General features: G+C 40.0%; 1 protein-coding gene across 5 annotated transcripts in view; it reads left to right on the top strand.

Moving 5' to 3' along the window:
• Positions 1–18823, top strand: part of LOC144377167 (uncharacterized) — a 309888-nt gene that overhangs the window by 23810 nt on the left and 267255 nt on the right. Inside the window, exon 3 of one of the 5 annotated variants that reach the window (XR_013437849.1) lies at positions 13920–13966. The exons of the other annotated variants lie outside the window; for them this stretch is intronic. The gene's annotated coding sequence lies outside the window, so the exon portion shown is untranslated. The remainder of the gene's footprint in view (positions 1–13919; positions 13967–18823) is intronic. 5 annotated transcript variants of the gene reach the window in all.

Here is an 18823-nt window from a genome sequence, read left to right on the forward strand (position 1 = left end):
TGCTAATGATCATTTTACTGCTTAACTTCACTAGAGTTGGTATCTATTGTTTCACTAGAGTTGTTGGTATCTATTGTTTGTTTGCCTGGCAGAGTGAAGAGACTGTTTGGGGGGCTTTCATAATCATCCAGCAAGAAGCCACAGTGGCTTGAGTTGAGTATGGAGGTTTAGGTGGAAAATGAATAGAATGGATTTAGAATGATGCTGTAAGAGGAGTCAGAAGAATTTCCTGGTGGTTCATATGTAGTCTATTAGTTTGCTAGAGTTATCATAATGAACTAGCTTGGAATTCACAGAAATTTATTTTCTCATGGTTCTGGAGACTAGACATCTAAGATGAAGGTGTTGGCAGGACTGGTTTCTTGTGAGAACTCTTTGCTTGGCTGTCTTCTGGGGTCTTTACATGGTCTTTCTTCTGAGCACATGTATGTCTGTGTCCAAATCTCCTCTTCTTATAAGGATACACATCCTGTTGGGTAGAGGCCAATCCTAATGACCTTATTATAACTTAATCAACTCTTATTTCCAAATACAATCACATTTTGAGGAGCTGACGGTTAGAAATTCACTGAATTTTGACGAGACAAAATTATGCTCATAATAGGTGATAAGAGGAAAAGAGGAATCAAACTTGATATTTGGCTTGAAAACATTTGTACATGTTTGTGTAAGCCCAGAAACCTTTATCAAGGATATGCACCCAATAATTTATATTGTATGTACTTCATAGTTTATAAACAAAAAGTGATAGCATTATGGATGCTTTTTAAGTCTGATTTTTAAAATAAAATATAAAAATATTTTTAAGAAGAACCTTTGTGGAAAATTTAGGAAGGTATTAAAGACAGAATTAGATTAATGGAAAATATTTGGGTCTATTGAAAAGTTGAGGGAAGAAATGAGGAGACTTTGTTGGCTAAATAAAAAGAAATGCTATTTTGAAAGAAAAAGAGGGGAGCCTAAAGTAGGAAGATTTTAGTAAGAAAATCATCAATCATTATACTCTGAAATGGAAGATTTCACAACCAAGTGGCACAGCACCATGCCTCCTTAAATAGCATTAATTACATCTTTTGGAAGTAAAGCTGCACTGAATCCAAAGCTATCTAGATTCGAGACCAGATATTTAGCAGCTAGTAGGAGTTTACCTACATCAGAGATGAGGTATTTCTGAGACAGCTTGTGAAGAGACTGTGTAATCTTGCTTCCTCCCTAGCAATCTGGGCTTGGGAGGGAGGTATGTTTTAGGGGAAGATGGGGCTGGGCCAGGGGAAGCAAGGATGAAGGCTCACTTTCCAAAAGCTGTGGGGAAAGATCAGTTTGTCAAAGCAAAGCGGGGTTAGTTAAGACCCAAACCTGAGTTTAAACATGGAGAGGTCGGCAAGCCAATTTGTTCCTTTCAAGCCCTGTTTGCCAAATCCTGAAGAGGTGAGCCCAAAGCAGAGTCAAGTCCAAATGGATAACTGACCAAAAAGCCAAAGCATAAGGCGAGGAGGAAAGCGAGGCCTCTCACAGGGCCCCATGCAGACCTGGAGTTGGTGAGTTATGGGATTCAGTGGTGGGAGTCTGTTTTGGTTGTCGAAGAGTTCTTGAAAGGAATGGACATCTTTTCTAGTCCCAGGGAGTTTTCCTGAGACTAAGACCTATATCTGAGGGAAAGAAGGACACCCAAACTGCTAGTCCTTAGTCTAGATTCACCCATCCTTCTATCCACCCATCCATTTAGCCCTAAGATTATTAGGAAAAAAAAGAGTGTAATAAGTACTGACTTTATTCATTCAAACTAACTTTGGGAGAACACTTGCAAAGAAAAGCATTTTTATGAATATCAAACGGGTAGGGTAATAGGTTAAAAGAGTGTTACTGACTAGAGGTTCTTTGAAGATCAGCTTTTAAGACCAGATAAGAGTAATTTTGAATAACACAAAAATGATTACATGCAAATGGATACTTCTGTGGTTTTAAAAATACGTATTTTTAAAATTAGGCTAACCAAAATTTGGCTAGGATTTTGTTTATGGTCTTCACTTATTTAACAGGCTTTTTATTTTTTATGTTTCTCCCCCACAGCATAAAGCTAACCTTCATTTCAGACAGTGTCTGAATTAGTAACACATTTAAGAGAATAGATTTCCTTTTCATGAGAATTATTTCTATTAACTGTAACTTAATAAGAAAAGTACAGCAGCTGGAAGAGAAAAATGTGTTTGTGCTGGTATGCATAAAAACTCACGGTAAGTGGTCTGATGTTTTGAATTATTTTAGTTTGTCTCCACTAGAGAGGATAAATCAGAGTTAATGAAATCTAGAAGTCACAGGAATAAAACCATGAAGTTGAAAACATGGCAATACAGTTGCTAGGCTTCCTCTGGAAGCTTCATTTGAACCATGGAGGGGGGTGACAGTGGAAATTCTGTTCAGAACATCTTCAAAAATTTCAGTCTTTCTACTGGGCAGAGAGCATTGAGATGGTTACGTGCTTGTCCCAGTGGCTCAAGTTCACCCCATGATTAATTACAATCCTGTTTGCCTGGTGATAATAAGCCTTTCAAGGAGCTAGGCCCCTCCCCCTCCCTGAACTCTGAAGGTATTCTTCAGCTTCAAGCACTGTGATTATCAACCAGAAAAAATAATAGTGGCTTTGGAGGCTGCTGGGGCCGGCTTGCTTGCTGGTTCACTTTGCATCTTTTCTCTGTCCTCTTCATCTCACTTATTTTCCCTGTGTTGTTTCTCCTTAGGCCATAAAGACACACATGTTCACCTAAAACCCCTCCTTACACTGCCTGAGAGCTTAGCAGAAAACAAGTCCATACTTGTGGGGAGCTTAGAAAGGCTAGGCCAGGAAAGCCCAGGCTCCGGTGGCTGCTCGCCACAGGCTTTCTGTTTTCTATCCTGCCAGATGGTTTCCAACCCCCTCTCTGTTCCAGAATAGCCTAAAACCCAGGGCAGGCAGCCTGCCCTACCCAAGTGACATCTGTGTTTCTAGGAAGGCCGTCTTCTGCAACTTCCTGCTTATCCTAAAAGCCTACACCAGGGGATACTTATGTTAGCAGAGGTCATAATCCTCCTTAAAATGCAAATCCCCCTGGGTGAAGAGAGAAATTGTAGCCCAAACATGCTTCACACTTGATGGGAGTGAGTTTCTGCACCAGGAAGGGCACCGACTTGCTTGGTCTCTGTAGGTCCAGAACATGAAGGGATTAAGCTCTCCTGAGCACAAGGTTAACAGGAATTCCAGTGATGACCCAGACAGGAATTGAGGCATCTGGAGAGGCACATTCAGGGACCATCTGAGACAGTTCTAATCTCCCATAGTAGCTCTGGTCTGCCTTACTATTGTAGCATAGTAACTGTTTTTCGTAGGCTGTCTTCCTACCCAAGAGCAGGCAGAGACTGCATTTTTTCATATCTATATTCTTAGCGCTGAGCACAGTGTCTTAAATACAGTGTGTCCCCATGGACTATTTGCAGAATGCATGAATCAATGAATCAATGAATAGCATGTTGACTGTGTTCTCCCACATTAAAAGCCACTTCTAACAATTCCCCAGCATCCTTATCAAGACTGGTCACCCTGGAACAACACTGGATGTCACCTTTGTCCAAACTTGCAGGGACTTCTGAATCTGTCTTTGCACAATAGGCACTGGGGCTTTTTGCATCCCTCTGGGGGCTGTGCCAGGGCAGCTGCTTTCCCACCCTGCTCATTCCCCAGTTGAGTCTCTGCTTTTTTTCCAAACCTTTCCACCTGGCTGAAAGCCAGGGAGGCCTCTAAGTCACACTCAGAATTTCCATGACAGTAAATAGACTAAATGAAGCTCTTTCCAGCCCCTGAAAGAGATCTCTTCCAGTCCAGTCGTGTCTGGCAGCATCTCCCCCGCCCCCATTTTGATACAGGCCTGTGGAAGGTCAGTGACTCCTTTAAAAATAAAGGAAATCATGGACAAGTGCCCAGTTCCTAACCTGCTGACGGTGCAGTTCTCTGCTGAAGCCTTCACAGTGATTTTTCACAAAGGTCTGCAATCTATTATGCTACAGTTGACTGCTGCATTCAAATGTAAAAACAGATCCTTGGATCAACACCCTATAAAAAGCCAAGAAAAATGTGGTAGTGTTCTTTCCTGGCTTGAGCCAAGAACTTTCTCGGAGGGAGGAATCTTTTGCAAGCCGGCAGCTGTACCTGTGTGGTTTGCACCGTCATGTGGCCAATTCCGAATGCCGGCAAGTTGTAGAGGTTTCAGGTATTAGCATCCTCATCCTGTAATGAGGAGTGAAAGATGCAGAAGGAACTAACCACCGAATTACTTTCACAGAATCAGTGTTCTGGGAAAGATACCACTAGGGCTTTCATTTCATCCAGTTAGTCCTGCCTGGACTAAACCATTCTGGAGGGTGGCACTTTAGGGCCTTCTGCTCAAAATATGCTCTCCAGCTAAAATACAGATGCTTTCTTAAAATAAACCAACACACTGGCAGCCCAGAGATCCTGGCTGAGCCCAGGCTGAAACAAATTTTCATGCCTCCTTGGACATTGCTTGCCATCGGCACATCAAATACACACAGGAAAACTGTTAGTTAAGAAAGATCACTGGGGATATTTGAAACTCTAGAAAAGATATCCTTACTCTTCTTCCTGTCAGCCTGTCACCTTTCTCCTATAGTCTTTGTGTCCCCAACCCCTAAGGATGTATTGAGGTGGTTCGGAGTGCAAAGTGTCAGGAGCAGTTGGATAACCAGTTTTACTCTATTTTGCTGGGCTATAACTGCTGTCAGTGCCACCCTGGCATTAGCCACGTGCACTTATCCCTTCCCCCAGAAGACTGCCAAATTGGCCTTCATATTCTGCCTACTTCATTTTTTCACCTATTGGCAATTACCTTGCTGAGATCATTGTTTTTCTCTTCTGTATTTTTAGTGTATTATGAAACTTGCAGCAGGATGACTATCTCAGATCTGGTCTTTGCTTTTCAGAGTTTAGCAAGCTTTATTTTGGCTGAGTGTGTGGAAGCCACTTTCACTGTGCAACAGGAAGATTTACTTTATGCTGCTTCAGCCAAATATAGCCTTTGTTTTTGTTTTTGGGCTCATATGCAACCAGGTATACGTGTATTTGAATAAACATAATCACACCTAGCATATGCATGCATGCACACACACAGACTTCTCCCACATTTAATTTTCTAGAAACAGCTTTATTGAAAGATAATTGATAAACAAAGAACTGTTCATACTTAATGTGTATAGTTTTCTCAGTTTGGAGATATGCTAAAACCCATTATACCATTATCAAAATAAAAGTAACAAATATATCCATCTTCAGGGAATAAAACCCCTTAACATGAACAAGTTCTACCCCCTTTCTAAATTTTTAAGTGCACATTTTAAGCTGTACATTGTATAGCAGTAAAATATTTTGTTATATATCTATGTCATATTTTCTTTCTTTATTTTCATTTGTGTAGCAATGAAGACTGGGTTGCTTCTACATCTTAGCCATTATAAATAATCCTTTGTATAATTTAAAAGGAATCAACATTAAATATTAGATTCTGTTCTTGAGTCTAAAATTTGGATTCACTCACTGGCTTATCCTTGGTTTGTAGTCAGTTGTCAGTATCTATATCATGTCACATATCCTGTGCCTAGCACAGTATCTGAAACATGATAGACACTCAATGCATGTTGAAGGAATGAAGGTAAAAATTGACAAGTAATTTTCAGATCAATTTTCAGGCTTGGAGAAAATTTGAGTAGGCTTCAACCATCCATTCCCATCACTTTCTCTTACATTACCTTATAATTGCTTTATAGTACTTTCCCCCATCTAAAATGATTTCATCTGTTTTCTTTTTTTTTTTTTTTTTTTATTGGTTGTTCACAACATTACAAAGCTCTTGACATATCATACTTCGAACAATAGTTTCAAGTGAGTTATGAACTCCCATTTTTACCCCAAATACAGATTGCAGAATCGCATAGGTTACACATTCACATTTTTACATAATGCCATACTAGTGACTGATGTATTCTGCTACCTTTCCTATCCTCTACTATCCCCCTCCCCCCCATCTTCTCTTTCTATCCCATCTATTGTAATTCATTTCTCTCCTTATTTTTCTTCCAATTCCCCTCACAACCTCTTTTATGTAGTTTTTTATAACAATGAGGGTCTCTTTCCATTTCCATGCAATTCCACTTTTCTCTCTCTTTCCCTCCCATCTTGTGCCTCTGTTTAATGTCAATCTTTTCTTCCTGCTCTTCCTCCCTACTCTATTCTTAGTTGCTCTCATTATATCAAAGAAGACATTTGGTATTTGTTTTTTAGGGATTGGCTAGCTTCACTGAGCATAATCTGCTCTAATGCCGTCCATTTCCCTGCAAATTCCATGATTTTGTCAATTTTTAGTGCTGCGTAATACTCCATAGTGTATAAATGCCACATTTTTTTAATCCATTCATCCATTGAAGGGCATCTGGGTTGGTTCCACAGTCTAGCTATTGTGAATTGTGCTGCTGTGAACATCGATGTGGCAGTATCCCTGTAGTACGCTCTTTTAAGGTCTTCAGGGAATAGACCAAGAAGGGCAATAACTGGGTCAAATGGTGGTTCCATTCCTAGCTTTCCCAGGAATCTCCATACTGCTTTTCAAATTGGCCGAACCAATTTGCAGTCCCACCAGCAATGTATAAGAGTACCCTTTTCCCCACATCCTCGCCAGCACTTGTTATTATTTGACTTCATAATGGCTGCCAATCTTACTGGAGTGAGATGGTATCTTAGGGTAGTTTTGATTTGCATTTCTCTGACTGCTAGAGATGGTGAGCATTTTTTCATGTATCTGTTGATTGATTGTATGTCCTCCTCTGAGAAGTGTCTGTTCAGGTCCTTGGCTCATTTGTTGATTGGGTTATTTGTTGTCTTATTGTCTCTTACATTACCTTATAATTGCTTTATAGTACTTTCCCCCATCTAAAATGATTTCATCTGTTTTCTTTTTTTTTTTTTTTTGTCTGTGCTTTTGTTTTTTAAAAATACGGTATTGGAGGAAAAGGACCAAATCAGTTTTTTTTTTTTTAATTGTGATATTTCCCAATGCTAAGAACAATGTCCAGCATCTAGTAATAACTCAATAAGGATTTGTTAAATAGCTACGTGAATGAATCCTCCTTTTCCTGGTCCCAGAAGCCTGGAGAGAGCAATCCATAGGAAGCAGCTTAGAAGTGAAGAGCTCAGCTTCTCCTGATCCCTCCTTTTCTCTCCATCGTCTTCCCTGACTGGATCCTGGAATGTTTCACATGATCTGTCCTTGAATGTCCAGTTTTCCCATCTCAGCAGCTGGTGCTGGTCCCCAGTGTCCTTGCTCTCTGGCTTCCACCTTGTTCCCGATGATGTGGCTGGGAATTGTTGCCTTTAACATGCTGCCACCTCTGCTCCCATCGGCACTGTTGTGGCAGTGGTTCCCTGCCTCGTCCTGTGCTGCTGCTTTGAGCTGTCAGTCCTTTCCCACACCACACAGCTTGCACACATGGAAATGGAGCCCTGACACACCCATGTGGGGCGCAGCCTCTGGGTTGAATAGTTTACCGCTCACCCCAACCTGCCTCTGACATGCTCCCTGGCTCATTCCTCATCTTCCTGCCATCTGTCTCCTTGTCCTGTTTTCCCACTTAAGCTCCTACAAAGGCCTCCAGTTTTGACCTTTAGCTTCTCTCCTGGACCACAGTTGATCGTCTCTCTCTGGCTGCAATATGGTCAGCTGGCCTAGGCTAAGTGGCCTGGGCCTTCCAGCCTGCACCACTGCTTTACCCCTCCAGTGGGTAGTTGTGTGTGCCAGCCCCTCCTCACCACCTCTTCTCTAGGCTTTTCTTTTAATTCTCTTGGTCACTATAGTGCTTGTCCTTTCCTCCCTATTTCATGCTGATTTTGTGATGTCAGTGTTACCTCTTGATTTCTGGGGACAGCACCAGATTGGATGTGGGAAATAGCTTTAAGCTGTTTCTTATGCAATGATCATCATGATATATGTCATTTATCATGCACTTTCCATGGACCAAGCAAAGTGAAAAACACTTCATGTGATCTTGTCTGATGATCTTTAAAGTTCTTTTGAGCTATGTATCAGTGAACTGACTCCAAGTTCATACCACTAGAAATTGGCAGTTAGAATTTAAGTGTGGGCCTGTCTGACCCCAGCCCTCATGGAATCACTACACTGCACTGTCTTTCTATACCATGCCTTTGTTTCTACACCTTTTTGGCAGCCCTTGTACTTTCCTTGGAGTCTGAGGGTCCTGAATTCAAATCTCTACTCTGGAACCCTGACTATATAATCTTGGATGAATTATTTCTTTCCTAGTCCAAGATGTGACATGGGATAGTTAAGGTTGAGATTGTCCTTTTTACCTAGCTGAATCTTAGCTCTGTCGAGACAGTCTCTCCTCTGTAGTTCATAAGGGCGATAACAACCTGACCTTGGTAAGCTACTATGCCAATCTCTATCACTGTTCCTCCTCCTCCTCTCCTCTAGCTACTATATTGAGTACTTGCTATGCATTTGTCACTGTGCCTGGCAACTTTACATATATTACTTTTATTTAATTTTTACAACCTTATTATATAGATATTATATAGATTAACTTTTACAACCTTATTATATATAGAAAAACTAAATTGTTGAAGTTCATCAGCTGACAAGTGGCCTCCTTAGGATTTGAATACACATCTTCCTAATTCTGAAGCCTGATCTCCTCCCCCTGACATGTTTTAATTTACTGAGTGGGCTGACAGAATTGCTTCCACCCCACTCTTTGCTATAATTGATTTCCCATGAGCACACTATCAGTACAGTAGCAAAGGCAACTTGCAATGTAGTTAAGAATTTAAGAGAAATTTAAATTATAATGATCTTTAAAAATTTGAAGACCGTACTGGTCAAGCTTTGGGAAGGCTGTGGTGCAGGCAAGATGTGTTTTATGTTTCCGTGCATAAGGTCAGACACCAAAAGGGGTTGGAAGAAGGAAACTGTTTTCTGGATTTCTGTGTAACTCCCAGGCTAAGTGCACTACTCCATTATAGATGTGGCACAGTGCTCTCTCTTCTGATTGCTCTACACACAGCAGCTTCACGTTGCACTACGTAAAGGTGAGACATTATTCTAGGTGAACCACACTGAATATTCAAATCTCTATTAAATCATTTTAGAGTATAGGAAGTGATGACCGAGCTGACATTTGTGAAACCTCGAGAGTCATCTAAAATGATGTTGGAGGTAAGAAAGGTACTGTGACATTGCATGTAAGCTTTTTGCAGCTCTAAACAAGGACCTGTGTGTGCTGCCATGTATCACAGAGGGCTGGGCCCAGGTGCTCACATATGCCTCTGGAATACCTGCTTCCTCTACAAGAAGATTGAAGGATTTTTTGTTAGTTTGTTTGTGTTGGTGTTTTTGTTTTGTTTGTTTGTTGTTTTTTTAAAGTGTATAAAGAAAGCAATAGAAAGGCCAATAAAAAATAACTGTGTTTTGTTACTCAATTCTCATTGACCTCATATTATTTTTCATTGTGAATGAAAAAATTAATACCTCTAATTGAAAACTGTCTTTTAATTTTGGGGAATGTTATGATTCTTAATATTAAGAGGGTGAGAGGAGGTAAAGTGCATTCCTTCTCATTAGAATTGACTGGGAGGCATCTTCAAATTAGAATACACCTTCCTCTGTCTCTTGCAGGGACCATTTCTTCAGTTGAGAATCATTACCCATTATGAATAGATAATACATAGAGTGCTTGGGCACGGCCATTGGATGGGTTGAGATGAGGGGAAAAGACTATAAATTGTTCCAACCCTTGTATTCCTAGAGGTAACACTGCCTAAGGACTGAAATATAGATGTTATTAAATAAATACTTGTTGAATAACAAATAATGCAACATGGAGCTCAAGAAATGTCTTCTTTTGGAATATTTACAGCATTTCCTTGCATTCTTCAGTGTCAATGGACTAGGTCTGGAAACTGTGATTTTCTGGTGGACATAGAAGCTAACAAATGTTATTTAAGACAGATTTGATGAGACCCTGAGTCAAGCAGACTTTCTCTGGGGCTTGGATGACAACCCATAACATTTTATTGGTGAGGAGGCTGTCTGGTGCCTGAAAAGAGTGACTTCAGGAGTCTCCAGATGCATGGCTTGGCATGGCTTCTGACTTCCTCAGATGGGCAGAAGGAGGAGTAAGTTTCTCATGAGGACTTTGTGGATAGTAGCATGAACAAGAGGAAACATCATCAAGAGGAACTATTAACATTGATAACTAAGGACACTGAGGCAGGTGGGCTAGTTTATAAACATGTGAAGCATCTTATTAGATATTCCCAGAAAAAAAGAGGAGAATTGTGGTGGGGTGCCAGTGTCATGCAGGTACACATTTTCAAAGTGGAAGATTCTTTGGTTACATAAGTATGTGTCATGTTGAGTGACACTTAATGGCTATCGGAACATATTCCAATCAAGAAATATTAGAGGTAAGAGCCTGACACCTTCAGGGTCCAGAATGGCTGTTGACCTCATTCCACACTTTGAAGGCTGAATGATTGGCTGTGGTACCTGAGTTAGTCCTGTTGTGTTGCTGTTAGATTATTTCTTTTAGCAAAAAGGAAATCTCTAAGGATTTCCTTTTTAAGAATCATCCAGTCCCCCTTAGCATTATTTTCTGTCCGTGGCTACTTTGCTTTTCTTTCCCTTAGTTTAGCTTTCCCACCTAAATTATATTTCTAACTTAGAGTTTTGTACATTTCGACCTGTTGAGACAAGGAAGGAGGGAGGGGGAAGAAGCTGATGGGAGGTTTTGTCACTAACTCACATTCTAACAAAAGGGCAAGTTACAACTTTCCCAGGTTTCCTTCCATTTTCTAATCTGTACCCTGAGGACCCAAATGCTGAATTACTGCCCAGAGCTTTAGTGAGGAAATGCCCTTAAAAAGCTCATAAAACCACCCTGAAATGTGGAGGGCTGTGCCCAGGCCCAGTAATCCGTGCAGTCTTTTATACAGATCACAAACACAGGGTGGGCAGTGCTGGAGTGCCAAGGAAGCAGGGAGCCTCCACTGGGATAGGAATAGGCAGCAGATTTGGAACTGTAACAGGTTTCATGAAGGAGACTGCAATGTTCAGACAGGCAAGGCAGAGGTTTAGGATTAAGAGTTTATCCAAAACATCTGAATTGAGCACTGTGTGCAGAGTAGAGAAAAAGCACGGGTTTTAGATCCAGCAGGAACGGAGTTTAAGTCATGGTTCTAACACTGGTTTCATCTGCATTACCTTGTCTGAGTTTGAGTTTCCTTGTTGGTAAAATGACATTATAACAAAAATCCATCTTGAAAGGTTGCTATGGAGATTAAAAGTGATAGCCGACCTTACAAAACAGACACAGTGGTGAATCAATTACGTTTTGTTCTTTACCTTGCTTGTTTTTCCGTTTATGGCTTGTTCTGAAATTTTCTTTGGAAGAATCAAAATAAAGAATAAAAAAATTCAAGACGTAAAATCTTGGCAATATGAAAACCACTGTATTTGAGTGGGTGAAATGATGAACAAAAACCTAGCTTCCCTACCTTAAGAAAATTCCTGTGATTTTGCTCTGAGGAAACAATGAAGAACCTGAGAGGCATTGTCAAGCTTACACCATCACCACCCACATGACCAAGTCCAGCCTTCCTTTGGTGCAATGGAAATTGGAAACACGGGGTGATGGGATTGGCAGAGACAGGGTAGTTTAATGGATGGAAGGAAATTGAGCTCCAGGCACGTGGAAGTGCTTGTTAAGAATATGAAAAAAAAAAAAGAATCTGAAAATAGTTTTCAGATTCAAGACTTAAACCCAGGTCTCATGATCCCTCAGTTTATTCCAAGGCTGATATTGGACTTGAAGTTTGCACATTATTCTATGTATATAGTAATAGAAATGTCCTTTGCTTGGGTTTCTTGTAGTTTAAGACAAAGTTCAAATTTGAAGATGTAACAGCCAGGTTCATTGAAAATGGGCATTTGAGTTCTTGAAAGTTTATGTGGGTCCAATCTCCAAATAAAATACGTTAATCTTTCCTCATGGCTGAGATTGGGGGCGGGGTCAGCTATATAACCATGCCTCGTCTCTAAATTAAGAAGCCGAGAGAGGGCCTGTTTGTTCCTGCAGATACAAGCTCCATGCTGCCCTTCTCTGCTTCAGGGGGCTGACTGTGTGGGCTTCACCAACCGGCTTCCTTTGCCCTCTGTTTTCCCGATTGTTTTGGCAACTGGTGCGCTTTGGCAAATGACCAGAGAGAGGGAGGAGAGTAAGGCTGGGGAGTGAATTCTTCTGGCTTTGTCCCTTACCTTCTGAGGGCTGCTACACAGCTACCTTCTTTGGGTTCTGGTAACATCTCCCCCTTTGTGCTTCACGAGGTTATAAAGACTGTCCAAGAAGGTAAGCCCTGGGAGGGGTGAACTGTCCCCTTTTGAGTTCCTTAAATTCTGCCCACAGTCTTACAGTTAGTCTTATTATTATCATCATTATTATTTGATACTGAGGATTGAACCCAGTGGGGGCTTAAACAGACCCTTTCTTATTTTTCATTTTGAGATAGTGTCTTGCTGAGGCTAGCCTCAAATTTGTGATCCTCCTTCTTCAGCCATCTAAACTGCTAGAATTATAGTCATGTGTCCCTTCACCTGGCTAGATAGTATCTTTATTAAAATTGCCTAAAATTCCCTGATTTAAGTATATCATTTTCCTCCTAAATTACTACTCTGACTGATATAGGGTCTCTTCAATTTCACAGAAAAGAACCACAATATTTAAAAACTGAACTCAAAAGACAAAAAAAAAAATTAAGAGTAAGAATAGTTTACTTTGAAAAGAGAAAAGTGAATAAGTTAAAAAGTAAAATTTTCAAACTATCATTAACTTTTTTATTGATTATTTTTTAGTTATACATGGCAGTAGAATTCATTTTGATTATTATTATTACAAGCGAGGAATATATCTTATTCTAGTTAGGACTCCATTCTTGTGAATATACCTGATGGTGGGATTCACTATGGTATATTTATATAAGTACATAGAAAAATTATTTTGAAATCTTTCAACTGTCTTTCCTTTTTCTATCCCTCCTCCTTTCCCTTATTTTTCTTTGTCTAATCCACCAAACTTATTTTCTCCCTGCCTCACCCTTATTGTGGGTTAACTTTCACATAGCAGGGAAAATAATCAAACTTTGGTTTTGGGGGATTGGCTTATTTCACTTAGCACGATAATCTCCAGGTTCATCCATTTACTTGTAAGTGTCATATAGTCATTCTTCTTCATATCATTAACTTTTCTTTTTTTTTTTTTTTAAAGATTTTCCTATTTTTTTCAACTAGTTCTAATTGGTTATACATGACAGTAGAATGCATTCTAACACATCATACATAAATGGAATATAACTGCTCCTGGTTGTACATGATATAGGATCACACCGGTCATGTTATATTATTAACTTTTTAATAAAGGAAAAAAATTTTCTCTGTGAAATTACTTTGTTTACCATTAATTGAATATTTTACTGAATTCTGTGGGCATTCAAGGTGAATTGGACATGGAGTCTGACTTCAAGGAAGCTACAGGAGGGTCTGAAAAAAATCAGAAAAGGAAACTGGTGAAGGCGCAAGGGCTGCTGTTGTTAGAGCTGACCTTGGAGGATTCTGATAAAAGTGACAGGGTGGGGATGGGGCGAAGATGGGAGAGGAGGTCTCGGGGGAGGGACAATTAAGCAAAAGAGATGGCAGGTCATAAGAGTAGTTTACTTGGCACGTGGCTTGGGCTACTCTGTAGAGGATACTTTTTAAGATATCTGCTTAGCTCACAATGACTCTTAACTGTATTCCTCTTTTATTGCATAGCAGAGTGGCTCTTGGAAGCCTCTTGGATTGGTCCCCCTACCTGGACACAGGTGAGTGAGACCATCCCGGACCATTCAGAGCTCCATCTCTGGAAGATGGAACACAGTCCAAGAGTTATACAGACCTCTGGGTTGATTGGACCCATAATATGTGAACAGAGAGAAAAACTGTGGGTAACCTTATTTTCATTCATGACAGCTGGAGGTTTGCAGAAATATGGAGGAACACAGAGAAAGTCTGTGAAGGAGAAAAAGAACAAATGAAAAACAGAGATCTATTAGTTTTCAGCTTTGGATCCAGACCTTCCATAAGCTTGCCTAATTCCTGTCCTTGGGTGCAAGGAAGAGCCATGTATGCTTAGAGGAATTGCATGTGTGCTTTTTTTTTTTTTTTTTTTTTTTTTTACTTAAGTCAGCTTGAGTTTCTTGTGTTGTTTTAAAGCAAATAATATTATTTAAAACATTCATGGAAAACAGCAGTAAAATGTAAGGTTGGAAAGTATGTTTGGGTCAGATATGAATAAATGGATAAATGAATCATACCTGGCAGTACAAATATTGAGTTGAAATAGCACCAAAAGGGATTTAGGTACTTATAGAAATGCCTGTTCATCAAAAAGGCTTTTAGCCCTTGAAGTACTTATCAAAAATGTAATGGAAATTCTTCCATGTGGGACTCTAAGAACAGGACAGACCTAGCTCAGTGGTGATATAAAAATAGTTATGCCTGAAGCAAGAGTGAACATCAAGGAAAAGGAGGGCTGGCTGGACTCTAAAACCTCTTGAGGTTACATTTCGGATTCATGATAAGAGTGTTCAAAAAGCAACAGAGATTTTGAAGTCAGATAGGCATGGGCTTGGATGTTTGTTTTAGTTTTAAATTCCCCAGGTTTAAAATGGGGTTAAAAATATGGCTCTTGTGGCTATTAAATAGTATAACATAGCAAAAGCAATTATCACAAGATCAAGCATGTAACTAGACATTAAAAAATGTTACCACTTAACTTTTTTTTTGTTACAATGTTTGAAAGCCATAATAATGCAATTTGCTTCTGAAAAAAATAAAAACCTCAAATCTGTTTCTTTCTCTCTTCTTCCTTCTTACAGCTATTTAAACTTAATACATATTTGTTTCAGCTAAAAATTAAATATATCCCCATAATGTAATATACTTAAGTAGAACTCTTTAAAATATAATGTTATCTCTGCCCTTAGATTGTAAAAACTGGTTGTACTTCATAAGACATTTTATGTGTATGCAAGACCCTTCATTTAATCATTTGTATTTTTACTCTGATGTCAAATGCCTATTAAGAGTTAGCGTTCTCCTGACTGAGCTTCCCTGGGTTTTGTTGCTGGGTGGAAGAGGTGGCAAGATGTAGAATGCTCTCTCACATATATAAGATTCCTCAATGTAAGGAATTCCTTCTTCACTTTTTCCATCGAAACACAAAAAACACTTTCATCATATTAAATACTGATCTGAAGCGTTCCAGAAAGGATAAGGGTTCTCAGTGGAATTACAACTGGGCACAGACTTTAGTGGGGTGGACAGTCACAGCCCCAGAGGGCTACAGTGTACTGAAAATCATCAGAAGAGGGGCCACTCTGATATTAATAAAAGAAAAAAGCCAAAGAAGGGAGAGATTTAAGAATAAGTAGTTGAGAAGAGACTACACCAAAGCCCTTGTTAATTATTAGTAGAACTGAGATGAATTATAGCATTACTAAATTTTATTTCAGATTATTAGAATTTAGAGCTGAGAAAATACAACAAAGAGAGGTAAAGTGATTCAAGGTAATCTGGCTATTTAATTTAGAACTCCTAGGCGCAGACTGAATCTTCCCTAGCTCAGTTAAGATCCTCATTGTCTGCATCTAAGTATATTTGTTAGTTTGGAGATATTGTAAAGAAAAACTCTATATCAAGGCAGAATGAGGCAGAGCCTCTCTCCTGATCAGTCTAGGCAGTTTTACTGGCTTGGGTTTTAAGATCACAACTATTTCAATGTCTTATATATGTTCCTGGGAAATACTTCTGGTACCTTTTTTTTTTTTTTTTTTTCCCCAGCAAAGCATGCCACCAAATCACTTTTGTCAGTTCTGTTCCTAATCAGAATGTCTGGAAACTACACTGACTCCACATTATTTGTGTGGCCAAGAGACCTTGGAGGCGCCATCTTTAAAGTATTTTATCCAGTGAATGGACAGTTCTGTGTGCCTTAGCAAATCCTCCCTCCATGGAGGAGAGCCCAACAGTTTACTCTGAGACTGTTACAGTTCCCCTGAACACTCAATTCTCCATATACCAGGTAATCTAATTAGCTCTTCCTCTGTGTTCTATCAAGTCTTTATTCTCTCCACAGGACCAGAGGAGGAGAAAGTATTTGCAGATGTTCTAGTAGAAAAGGTGTGCTGTAGCATGCTATATAATTTCACAGAACTGAGGCTCTGTCTTAGGTCAACATTGTGGCTGTATGTTAAAATTTTAGTAATTTGGATAAGCTATGGCTTCTGCTCTCAAGGTGAAATGTATCATCAGTGAAATGGGAAATGTCAAAATGCCACAGAGGTGAGGTCAGGTGACAAAGATGTAGAGATCACACCAGGTTAGGTGATTTGAAGTGACTTTGGACAAACTGTAGCACTGAGATGGCCTTCAAATGATGGATAGGATTTTGTTTTGTTTTGTTTTTTGAATTGGGTATTGAATCTAGGGGTGCTTTACCACTGAGCGACATACCTAGTCCTTTTTATTTTTGTAGTGCTGGGGATTGAACCTAGGGCCTTGTACATGCAAGCAAGCACTCTACCAACTGAGCTATATCCCCAGCACCTGGATGGATAGGATTTTATAAGCCCAATAAATGGGGATGTGGGAAAAGGATGTTCAGACAGAGGGAAGAACAGGAGCAAGGATCAGCAGCAGTGGAGTATGAGCCTTGATCAGGAGACATTGAATGGCTTAGCTGGGAAACTAAGGAAAGGGAATAGGAGGGAAGAAGAGCTGGTTAGAATCAGATGGAAGAAGTTGTTCCTGGAGGGTTTTTTATTAGAATGAATTTTGAGAAAGATGACTCAAATATCTTAAATGACTCTGAGGATAAGGGTGATAAGGCCTAGTATGTTCACTCAGGTGCCTGAGAGGAAGCCATAAAGGAGAATGGGAGCTGGAGCTGTGAGAGGCTACTTGCTCACACTTAGGGAGTGCTGGAGCTAGAGTGTAAGTGTCCAGCTCCTATTTGTTTGTAAATGTTCAAATTTACTTTGTTCTGTCATAGATCATTTTGTTAACCCCCCCCCCCCCATCCTCAGTTTATTTACTAAGGCTTAGTGAATATAGAATAAGATGTATTCTCAGGGAACAAAACTTGATGCTGTTAAAAACATGACACATCACTCTTGAGAGCTGTGTCCTGTGCAATTTGAACTTTGAGAGTACTTAAATGGCCTTTTCTTGATGAAAGCTCTTAATTGAATTTGGAGTTTGCTTTTTTAAAAAAAAATATCCAAAGAAGTGGAAGATTGCAAGAATAAAGATGCCTGCATGACAGAAAGCACTTTGTTGACTTGTTCTGACCAATGTGATCTGATTGTATATATTTATGTTGATACAAAGAAGGTACTATTTATAAATATATTTTGGGCTGTGGGGCTGGGAGATCCAGTAATCGGACAGTTCTCCAGTGTTTTTGTCCAAGGCAATCTTTGAAAGGATTTAATTTAGACTTTAGGAAAATTGAAAATGTTGATGACCAAAGAAAGGCCAGGCATAATAATCAATTCAATCCCAGATGTGAAATATGCAAACTCAAGGGAAGAATTGTTGATGTTTTTGCAAGGAGATGACCCGGAAGAACTCTGGAAGAGTTCAGACAGCTTGCACTCTGTGCTCCATCTCCTTATAAAATGGAAGTCCTTGGTGGTTTTTAACATTGTGTCCTATGCCAGTGCCTCTGTTCTAAATTACTCTGGCACATAGGAGGTGCTCAGTAGATATTAGGTGGAGGAGATGAAGTGACTCCTGATTCATAAAATGGCTTTGGAAAAATTGGAATCTTCAGGTTGATCTGTAGGGAAAATAAGTGGTTTGAGAATAGAGAAGTTATGCAAGCATGTTATGAGGGACTGGGTAAAATGTCAGAACTTGGAGGGTCAAGCAGCTGCTGGGGAACGCAGCCAGGGCAGCCATCCTGTGTTCCCAGGGGGAAGAAGGAAGGCGCTGTGCACCTGTTTCAGGAATTGCTTTCTGCTTGAGGATCAGCAGTTACTTTTAGTCCATGAAAACACTCCTGGCTCTTAAGTCATGGTGTGAGTTGAGGGTATCCAGGAGAGGAGCATCGATTCATTTTGACTAACACTTGCCTAGACTAACACTTTCCTATTCCAAAGGGCTACTGTACATTGGGTTTCTATCCTTTTTGCTGCATTTTCTGTCTAAGGGCAATGGCTCATTGTCCTCAGAAAACCTACATGCCCTGTGTAGAGTTTAAGAAAATGCAAACTGTGAGCATTATTTTATTGAATCTACATTGTATCTTCCTCATTTTTATACATCAGGTATCAGAGAGGTTACTTGGACACGGTCACACAGCTAGAAGGGTGGCATAACTGAAATTCCAACACAGGGCTCTTGGCCTAAGCATGGTATTTTTGTCTCTTGCACCGCAGCAGACAGGCTTCATTTTACCTTCACTGTCAGGGCAGCAGGGCTAGTCCTGCTTCAGCATTTTGGCGTCAGACAGGCTGGAGATCAAATTCCAGCTCCACTCCTTCTAGTGACTACGTGACCTCAGGCAACTTGCTTGACTTTTCCAAGTCCACTTCCTCCCCTGTTGTTGAGAATCCTGATTCCTCTTCACAGGATCGTTCTCCCCCTTAAATAAAGATGAGTGCTGCCTGTATTAT

The sequence above is a fragment of the Ictidomys tridecemlineatus genome, chromosome 4 (genome assembly GCF_052094955.1).
Source record: "Ictidomys tridecemlineatus isolate mIctTri1 chromosome 4, mIctTri1.hap1, whole genome shotgun sequence".
Classification (NCBI taxonomy): domain Eukaryota; kingdom Metazoa; phylum Chordata; class Mammalia; order Rodentia; family Sciuridae; genus Ictidomys; species Ictidomys tridecemlineatus.